Source organism: Malurus melanocephalus, unplaced genomic scaffold (genome assembly GCF_030028575.1).
Source record: "Malurus melanocephalus ecotype Western Australia unplaced genomic scaffold, MMel_1.1 scaffold_244, whole genome shotgun sequence".
Lineage (NCBI taxonomy): Eukaryota > Metazoa > Chordata > Aves > Passeriformes > Maluridae > Malurus > Malurus melanocephalus.
In genome coordinates this window covers 99,320-109,086 of record NW_026623476.1, presented here as the reverse complement: position 1 = coordinate 109,086, position 9,767 = coordinate 99,320, and the positions used below count along the sequence as shown (strand labels likewise).

The 9,767-nt window shown below is 52.8% G+C and overlaps 1 long non-coding RNA gene across 1 annotated transcript; it reads right to left on the bottom strand.

Annotated features, from left to right (window-relative positions):
- Positions 1-2,840: 2,840 nt before the first annotated feature.
- LOC130578894 (uncharacterized) lies at positions 2,841-7,574 on the bottom strand. Its single transcript, XR_008965925.1, has 3 exons — positions 7,100-7,574; positions 5,658-5,793; positions 2,841-4,242 (listed from the first exon to the last, which is right to left on the bottom strand). It is a non-coding gene; the product is annotated as an uncharacterized LOC130578894 (long non-coding RNA).
- Between the last annotated feature and the right edge of the window lie 2,193 nt (positions 7,575-9,767).

The window sequence follows — 9,767 nt, the reverse complement described above, 5'->3', positions numbered from 1 at the left end:
GGGCAGCTCCCCCGACTTCTCCGTGCATGGCTCCGTGTCCCTTCCCCTCGTATCTCCGGACAACTCCCTGTGCCCCCCGCCATCCCCCTACGCGTCCCGGCGCGGGTCCCCGAACAAACCCCTGCATTCCCGCCGCGTGCCGCGGTGCTGCTCCCCGAAACCCCCCCTGCCATCCCCYGCATGCGACCAGACAACCCCTGCACCCGCTGCATCCTCCCTGCGCGACCCGCTGCTGCTCCGTGAACAACCACCTGCGTCCCCCCCGCATCCGCCCGCATCCCTCTGCATGCCCCAGTACTGCCATCCGAGTTTCCTCCTGCACCCCAATTTGTGCTCCTGCTTCCCCAGGGCACCTCCTCTGCATCTCCCCCAGACCGCGCCCCTGCATCCTCCCAGCTCTGCTCTCCAGGTAGCCCATGGCAGCCTTCAGAGAGAGCCCCCGCATCGCCCCCGCATCCCCCTGCATGGCCCGGCATTGCTCTCTAGGTTTCCCCCTGCGCTCCTCTGCATCTTCCTTTGTGTCTCTGCATCGGCCCCGGGCAGCCCTCCATGCATCCTCCCAGATCTGCTCCCCAGGTATCCCGTGGAGAGACTCCCCACATTCCCCCTGCACCCCCTCAGCCGCCGATCGTGCATTTCCTGGCTCCGCTCCCCACGCAGCCCCTGCATGCCCCTGGGCAGCCGGTCTGAGCCCCCCTCTCTGTCTCCCTGGAATGTTTTGGCACTGCCCGAATCTCCCCCACTCCCCTTCCCCCTGCATCCCCCCAGGCATTCCTCCACCCCCATCCCTCTGTACCACCCCCACAAGCATGTCCCACTGCACCTCACCCCTGCATCCCTCCAGCACTGCCCCCACATTCCCTGGGCATCTCCCCCTGCCCCCATACCCTGGCACTCCCCCTGCACCCCCAGGCGAGCCCCAGACAGCTCCTCGTGGGTTTGGGAAAGGCCAGGAGGAACTGGCTGGTGGGGAGGGGTTTGGGACTGGACTCAGAGGATAAACCTGGCCACAGAGGCCCGAGGGACACCACCTTAAGCCACGGGCAGAGGCAGAAGGGCTGGAATGCTGACTCTGCCTCCCATGGATGCCATTCAGGGAACAGCAGAGACCTCGTGGGATATTGGAAACCGGGCTTTGTTTGGAGAAGGTGGCGGCGCATGCAAAGGCCGGGCTGAGGAGCGGGCCAGGGATGCTCTGTTCCACAGCCAGCACGGGAGGCCTGATGACTGCCCGAAATGAAGGGATGTTTCAGTGTGATTGCATTCACTCACATCACACCAGAGCTTCCCCTGAATCACAACCGAGCTCAGAAACGTGCCTGGGTCTCCAGGACAATGAGCAGCTGCATCCACAGACTCCAGCTGGGATGGTCTCAGGGTGSCTGTGATACCCAGAGTGGGTGTCATCTGTTTTCCAGAGCCTGACTGGATTTGAGTGGTATTTGGGATACAAGCCCCACACCACATCCATCTGAATACAAACGCTTTCCCGAGCCCCGAGCAGCTTTGCAAAACCCACCTGGGTGTGTGAGGGCAAGGGGGTGTCCAAGGAGTGACACTGAGTATCACTGAAGCTGGAGGAGAAAATAAGAGTCTGGTGCCACCCGTTTGTAGCAGCCATGGCACCGGGCAGGTGAGCTAGCGACAGCCTGAGGGAACAGGGAAGTACTCCCAGTGCAGCAGTGAGATTAATCCAAGGGAGATTTATAGGGAGCCTGTTCTGCATCAGACAGGGCCAAAATCCYCTGGCAGCTCCTACGCTGGGCTGGCTCTGACCCATTTGCAGACAGCAAATACGTGGAAGGGCCAGACGGAGGTGTGACCCTGTGCCACAGACAGGCTTGTCCTGGGAAATTAGAAACATCAGCAAAATGGGAATTTGGCGGGTTTCTGTGTGCAAACAGCGTTGTGCTGGCATTAGGGATGTGACAATTTGCTGCCACGATTTGCAGGCAATGGGGYGTTTGGTGACTCTGCAGCCACCATAAGCTGTTGCTGATGGAAATCACYGTGGGTTAATCATTGCAGGGACAGTGGAGCCTCCAGGGCTCATCACCCCACATGTCCTTGCAGGGCTGCCCCGTGTGCACCCTGGGCAGAAATGATGGGTTTTGTGTGGCCATTCCTTCTGATTATGCAGTGAAGGATGATTTCCATTAGTACCAGCACATTGCAAATCCAATCCTCACTTCCCATCTGGTTTATGGGCTTTTCCTCAGGTTTCCCATTGATTAAGGTGTGTGAGATGGATGAGCAGGGCTGGCGGGTGCGATGCAGCTCCAGAGACATGCGGCGGGGCAGAGCCAGAGAAGTGGSAATAAACGAAAGAAAACCCTTTGGTTTCACAACATCCACCTCGCTCTTCTGGGGAAGGTTTGAGGGGGCTGCTGCTGTCGGCAGGGGATGCAGAGGAGGGGCAAAGAATCTTCACCGGGAGCAGAGAAGGGGGATTGAGCTCTGGCAGCAGCAGGGAGGGTTTAGGGTATGGCAGTGGGAAAAGATTTCTGAAGCTTTTTAGRAGAGAGTGACGATGGGAAAAGGGTTGCCTTTGTGTGGCTGTGTGTGCAAAACCTCATTGTGTCTGTGTTAGGTGATGAAAAATGAGTGAATCCCAGGAGAATCAGGCTGAATCCATGTCTGGAAGTGCTCTGCATTCCACTGCAATGGTCATCATCACAGCCATCAAAACCTAGCCACAACCTGTATCCCAGCCCTTCCATCCCAAGGTCACTCAGCACAACTCCCAGTGCATCTCCTGGGGAATAGTGAGTGGTACCAGTAAAACCTTGTGCCCTGTGGTGGGTCCAGCTGTGCCTGCAGCACCGTGTGAGTTGGGTGAAGGCCTTGCCCAAATGTTGACAGCAACACTGGGACCAGGTTTTGGTGCTCCCTGGTCCCTGCACTGCTCCTGACCCCTCTACCATGGACATMATTTTGAAATTGAGAGTGGCAGTTTTCCCCAATGAACCCACAGGATTTATCAGAGGTGTCAGGAAAAACAGACTTTGGCCCCACATGCTTTGCAGTGGATGTAGACTAAGGCAGAGGTTAACTCTTTTCCTGGGATTATTTGAAAACCTGGAGAATTACAGCGAGACACCAAGAACGCAACAAATTTTGTGAGCTGAGAGGTTAAACAGAAGCTGCTGCAAAGGAAGCACGGTGAGAGGCAGTGCTGAACCAGTAACATTTAAACTCTCCTGAATAAAATTCATAATAACCCTGGCATTTTATATCTGTCCATGAATTACAGTTAAAATCCCACCATGACCCACGCACGCTTGTTGCTCCGTACAGCAATAAGATTACAGTGAAGATCTGGAAGAGCAGGGAAGAATGTAATTTAAATGCTGTTTCTTTGAAAATCAAGCCCTTCTTTTTAAGGCAAGTTCAGAAAAGGAAAGTACAAATAACGCAGCCAAAAGGTGYTATTTTTTCCAGGGGTGGGATGGCACCAGGCTGCCTGCCCTGGGCAGCAGGATTGTCATCCTGTCCCTGCCTGTGGAGGAGGGATGGCACTGTGGGAGCTGTGCCTCTGCCTGCTCCAGTGCAAGGAGTTAAGCAAACAAAAGCCATTTGGCAAACACACAGAGTCCAGAGGTGTCCCTGAGATGCCAGGAAGGGGAAGCCACTTGGCTTGGAGTCATCGGCCAGTCTGACTGGCAGGAGCTGCCCGGTGAAAGCACACAGGAGCTGGGGTTTTATCCTGTGCGTGATGAGAGCCTGTAGACATGGAGATTACAGCACAAATCAGGTTAAAACCCATTTATCTGACCCAAGCAGAGTCGGTGTGCTGGGACGTGCTGATGGCTGCAAACTTGTCCCGGAATGCCAGAGAGCCCGGCAAAGCCCAGCACGGTGGGGAATCCAGGGCATGCATTCATTAAACCAGMATACCTGGAAACAGCTCTTCCTGTAGCTCCCAGGCTTAACCAAATGAGTGGAATTTGCGCTGGCGTAATTAAAGTGATGCGGTTCAGGATCTTGTCTACACCCGGGAGTTACTGCAGCTTGGCTCTTCATTCTCTGGTGACAGCCCACGTGGAAGAACCCCCAGCTCCAGCCCCTGCACGGCTCCAGTGCTGACTTCTCACCATCAGGGTGCCCATTAACACCAGTTCATTAACACCAGTTCATTAACAGCAGCAGCACAGGCTCCAGCATCCTCGGGCAGCTGCCCCGGCTCACTGCAGCACACAGCACCATGGCAAAGCACCGGGCTCCCTCCAGGGAATTGGAAATCTGCAGGAGAAATTCTTCCATTTAGATTCACTCATCTCAAACAATCTCTTTTTTTTTTTTTTTTTTTTTCTCTGCTCGCCCTTTCTGGTGTTAAAATAACCCCAGACTCACTAGTGGCCAGATGGTTTTGGGGATATTAATGGTAAAATCCTGCACGCGAGTGAGCTGCCAGTGAAACTTGCCAGTGGAAAATAAGATTTGGAGCCGCTGTGGTGCTTCATCCCCACGGCTGATGTGTCACAGCAGCACACAGACTCTGGCAAAGAYACTGCTGCTGTCACCATGCAGCAGCACCAGCTCTGCAGCTGGGAAAGTCCTCCGTGAATTCCCAGGAGATTCATGCTCACTGGAAAAATCCTGTCCCTGGCTTTTTCCTTCCCTTTSTAAATCTGGATTAAACCGCTTTCAGACTGAAGAGGTGACATCAAATGTGATGGAGAGGAAGGAGGGGATGAGGTGGAGCAAGGCCCAAGGAGGTGGGGACAAGCAGCAGTGTTGGTGCCCAGCTCTGGTCACAACACTGCAGGTACAGGGAAATTCATTTCYGAATTCCTGAAACACCCTTTTGATAAATCTCTGATCCCTGGCAGCTCTCAGTGAGAAACAGGGAAATCTATAGGGAAAAAGCACTCCTGCCAGGGTGAAAGAGCTCAGAACCACAGTGATGACCAAGGAGGATGTGCCAATGGTTTTCTGCCAYCCAGCACCTCTTCCAAGCCCTGAAGGCAGCAGCCAAAGGGATTTAAATTGGGGATTAGAGAGGCTGCCCGGCTGCAATGATACACTCAGGGCACGGGGAGTGGAGCATCCCCATGCCAGAGGTTTTAGTTGTAATTAGCCCAACATCTGTCCGGCARTGGTTGGGGCTTGCGCAGTCACTGCGCTGCTCCAGACTGGCCTGGAGATTTCCCACAGGCTCCTCCTGCTCAGCTTTTCTGCAATTTCACAGATACCTGAATTTTTTTCCCCATCTGATGGGGAAAAAAATCTTTCMTCTCTGGAAAGATTAAATCTTGATTGTCAGGTGCTGGTGTAGCGGGCAAGAAAATTTCCTGCCTAGTCCAAATGTCATCCTGGTAAAAACGCTAGCAATAAAAAAAAAAAAAATAAAAGAGAAAGTCCATTACGGACTGAGACCTAAAAACATATCCAAAAGATGGATCCTGAAGTTGAAAAACAACTGAAGCTCAGTGGCCAAGGGGCACTCTGGGGACTGCTGGGCCCTGCACACACATTCATAGKGTGGAAAAATCAATCAAAGGTAATTGTCTGTATGCTTGGTCTTGAACTAAAAGGGAACAAACCCCAGCCTTTTCACCCATCTTGGATAGATTTGGGGTTTATAGTTGTTTTGAAAATTAGGGCAAAGAAGGAAATAYCCAAGCTAAGGGTGATAGAATGGGGAGATGCTTTACCTGGAGAGGATGCTGGCACAGGGAGGGGACCACAGGGCTGTGTCCTGGTGGCATCCACCCCACATGTAAAGTAGGAATCCTTCTTCCTCCTCTCCTGGTTGTTGCCACCATCCCACTTCATCCAAAAGCATTGTACCTGGGAGAGGCAGCAGAGCCAAGAGGGTGCTGGTAATAACAAACCAAGCCAAGCCAACCCCACCCCTGGAAGAGCAGGTCTTGGAAAAGCTGGTTCCACCGGTGCCACGTGGGGGAYGTTGTCACCATGCAGGGGAGGCTATTTCAGTGTCCCCAAAGGACACACGGCCATCACTGTTGGAATGATGGCTCCAGGGATCAAGAACTGGACTCTTTGAAGGGGCTGGGGGTCACCAGGAAGGGACAGCCACTGTGTGCTCACTGTGGTGGCTTTGTCAGATCAAACACAACTCTTCTACTTCATTCCCAAGTGTGGTGAAGTACCCGAGGACCTGGCTGTGACTGGCACAGGATGAGCCCCACCACTGCATTTTCACTTCCCAGCAAATCCCATGGCACTGGAGCAAGCACCAGGAGCAGAAACACAGAGGGTGGAGAGATGCAAAGATCAAACCAGCAGTGATTTCAAAATAAAATCCGACAGCCCRGGGAAAACACGGTGTGTCCTTGCCGAGGCTATCATTTATGCCAATTAAAAAAAAAAAAATTGGCATGGCACGAAGGAGAGCTGCGTGGTATTTCCTGAAAAGGGTGTGGGGAGCATCCTTGGAAAGCCTGCCCTGCACAATGTGCTTGCTGTTTCCAGAAAAATAAAGTTTGCTGTGACCCACCTGTCCCTGAAAAGCAGCTATTTAGGGCTGGAACACGGTCAGCCTGGAGTCAGTGGCTGGGTCTGTCCTGACTGCAGAGSAGCTGGCACCTTTGCCAGGCTCTGGGGTTTGGCATTTACCTGCAGCTCTTTAACTGCTGAAAAATGTCTTAGAAAAAAATGCAGGAGCACTGCCCAAGCACTAAGCCTCACAGCTAAAGGTCTTTCCCCACAGCTTTTGGCTGGTGGCCATTAAAGCCCCTACCAGAGCCGTGCCTGAACAGGACAGGAGGGGTTTTCTCCTTTGCCACCTTCAGATTTTGGGAGTATTTTGCCTCAGCTGGAATCTGGGGGATTTCAAGCAGCAGCTTTGGGATTTGAGATGGCTGCAGGAGCGATGGGTGAGAGCAGCCTGGTGGGACTGAGGAGGGGCTCTGCTGGTAAAGGACACGAGGGCCACTCTTGGGAAGGGACACTTTCTGCTGGAGAAGGGGGTGTCCCATGGGTTTGTCTCCCCTCATCCTCTAGCAAGCCTGGACCAGGACTCACTCACTCCCCATCCCAGTGGCAAAGCATGCTTGGGGCTCACCAAGGGCATTTCTGGAGGTTTCGGCAGCAGCAGAAGACCTGCCAAAGCCTGASCTCCAAGTGAGCTTACCTTTGGCATGGAATTTCAATGGGGGAGCATGGAAAACAAACACAAACCCACAGTTTGGATGGGTTTTCTTTTGTCTCAGAAGCTGTAGGCAGGCGGTATTTGGGTGACCAGAGTGGATCCGGCGTTTTCTGGGCAGCCACGATGCAGAAAGAGAAGCAGCTCCACCTTAGGGCAGGCGCTGGTGCTGGAGCAGACACCAATTCAACCATCAACCATCATCTGTGCCCCAGGCTTCCAGCCARCACCAAGCTCTCAAGATTTGGGATCAGTTTGGGGCTGAGAATTTAGGGTTTCCTTTCGTCACACTAAAAAAAAAAACAAAAAAAAAAGCTCCAATATTTATTTATTTTCTTTCCTGATGAGGCTGGAAGACRGGGGGTAAAAAAGGCTGTTTTCAGCAAATCACCCCTTGCATCCTGGAAAAGCACCTGAGACCCACAGCAGGTGGAAATCCCACACAGAGCAAAATTTCCACAATAAAAACTCATCCCAAGTGGAAAAAAAAGAGTCAAAGACAAAGTAGAGTTCTATGGAGCCCTGGACATGTCTGCATTAGTCCCATAAAAATCAGCTTTTTGTGGGTATTGTGGAATATCGGCTTCCCCACAGGAGACAGCAGGAGAGATGCTAACCTGGTCTCCATTTGAAAGCTGCTTATTAGTGCTCATCAAGCATAATTATGCTTCAAAGCCAAATGAGATGTCCAACTGAATTCTGAACACACATTAATGTTTTTAAACGTGAAAAAAAAAAACCAACAAAACCCCATTTATTGAATCCCAGCCAGGCTCCAAATGTTAAAATAGATGCTGCTAATGGCTTTGGGAAGGGAGGGCTGGAGCTTCACTGCAGCTTTGCCAATTAAATGGTTATTACTGACCAATTAGTCAGGAATCAGCCCTGTTTTTAGTGATATCTGATTAAGTGCGTCCTGCAGATGAGCCTCAGTTGTTAACCAGGGCAAAGAAACACCTTCTCCCCATCAGCTCCCCCAGACACTCACACCRGGGCAGGGTTTGTGCCACCCTGCTCATTAAAAATCCCTTTTTCTTCCAGCACTACCACTCTTCTGGGGGAAACACATCTCAAGGACCCACCCAGGCACGGCAAAACCTTTCGGAGCTGGGAAGGAAATGGGAAGGAAATGAGGGAAAAGGGGAAAATTAACCACACGCAGAGGGTGGCTTCTCCCCCTGCAGCTCGCAGGTTGCTGCTGCCCGGCTCATGCTGGGCCATGCCCATTCACAGCCTTTTCCAAATATTATCCCAATATTTTCTTTCAGTTCCCAGATAAATGGGCCTCTTCAGCAGGCTTTAAGCCTGCTCTGTTCCAACATTTTCTTTAAAGCAGCAGAGGAAACATTTAAGTTGTGCCAAGCTGCTGAATCCCGCTTTCAGGGCTGAGCTGCAAGGGGTTTTCCAAGAAAAAATAGGGGCAGTGTTGGGCTTTTTCCCTSTTTCATCAGAAAATATGAAGGAGGCCACATCACCCCTTAATCTTCCTTTCTTCCTGCCTCCTCTCCTACCCTGCAGTCTGTCATTCCCATGCTTTCCTGTGGTCTTSAGAAATTTCTGAGCATTTTCCCAGTTTTCCATAGTACTCCATGGGCAAGCAGGAGCATCCCCCTGCAGAGCATCCTCCCTCTGAGTATCCCTGAGCCATGAGGAAATTCCAGGGGACCCTGGTATCGGCCATGGGGCAGGGACAGCAAGGCCACAGCACCCAAGGGAACTGCAGAAATTGCCTATGCAACAGCCAGGGGTGGTGGAGCCAGACAAAAGATAGGAAAGCACAAAAAAGAGCAGAATTTTGGGGAAGTGTCAGTGCAAAGAGCCTTCCAAGGACTGGGTGCAGCAACATGCAGAGGGWCCATCTAACCAAAATTATGCTGGATGAAGGATGCTGCAGGGGATGCTGCAGGCCCAGGGAAGCTGCTGTGGTTCRGCAAAGGATGAGTGCTGAGCTCCTTGTTCCAGGTGAGGAGGAGACACCTCTGGATGCCCTTGAACWGCCCAAGGGAAATGGGTTTTGCACAGCACCTGGGCAGAGAGAGCAGTCCTTGGCCACAGAGAAGCTCCACGTGGATCTGAGGTGCAAGAGGGCGAAGGAGGGGAAAGAAAGTTTAAAGACAGTGGGAGATCCTGATGGGCTCAAGGTGGACGAGAGCAGACTTGGTACAGCRGGGCCCTGCTGAAGGCATTTCCTGGCTTCTTACTCTGCCCTAGACATCTACAGCTGGTGCTTACAGGATCTGGAGGGGGAGTGAGGGGGTGATGCTCCCCAGGCACTGGGACATGTGGGATCCATGGGATTGTGTCCTTGGGAAGTGCCACTAAGATGTCCCAACCTGTGATGTGCAGGAGCTTCCCCAAAGGGACGCCCAAAGAGGTCCAGCCCCAGTGACAGGACAAACTCAGTGACTGGGCATGGGATGTGGCCCTTTCCCTCGTCCCCATCTGGGTTCCCGGTCCTGGAAAGGGTGGAATCCCATTTTCCCGGGCCGCAGGATGGGGCATGAAGAGGTCAACAGCCCCACGAGATGCAGGATCCATGGCAGCCTCTGTCTGTCCCCATCCTCCGGAGCAGCGCAAAGGCTGAGTCAGCTCATTTCCTCGCACCGTTCCTTTACCTGGGAGCATCCCTGGGGGCCAGGGCAGGCACATCCCC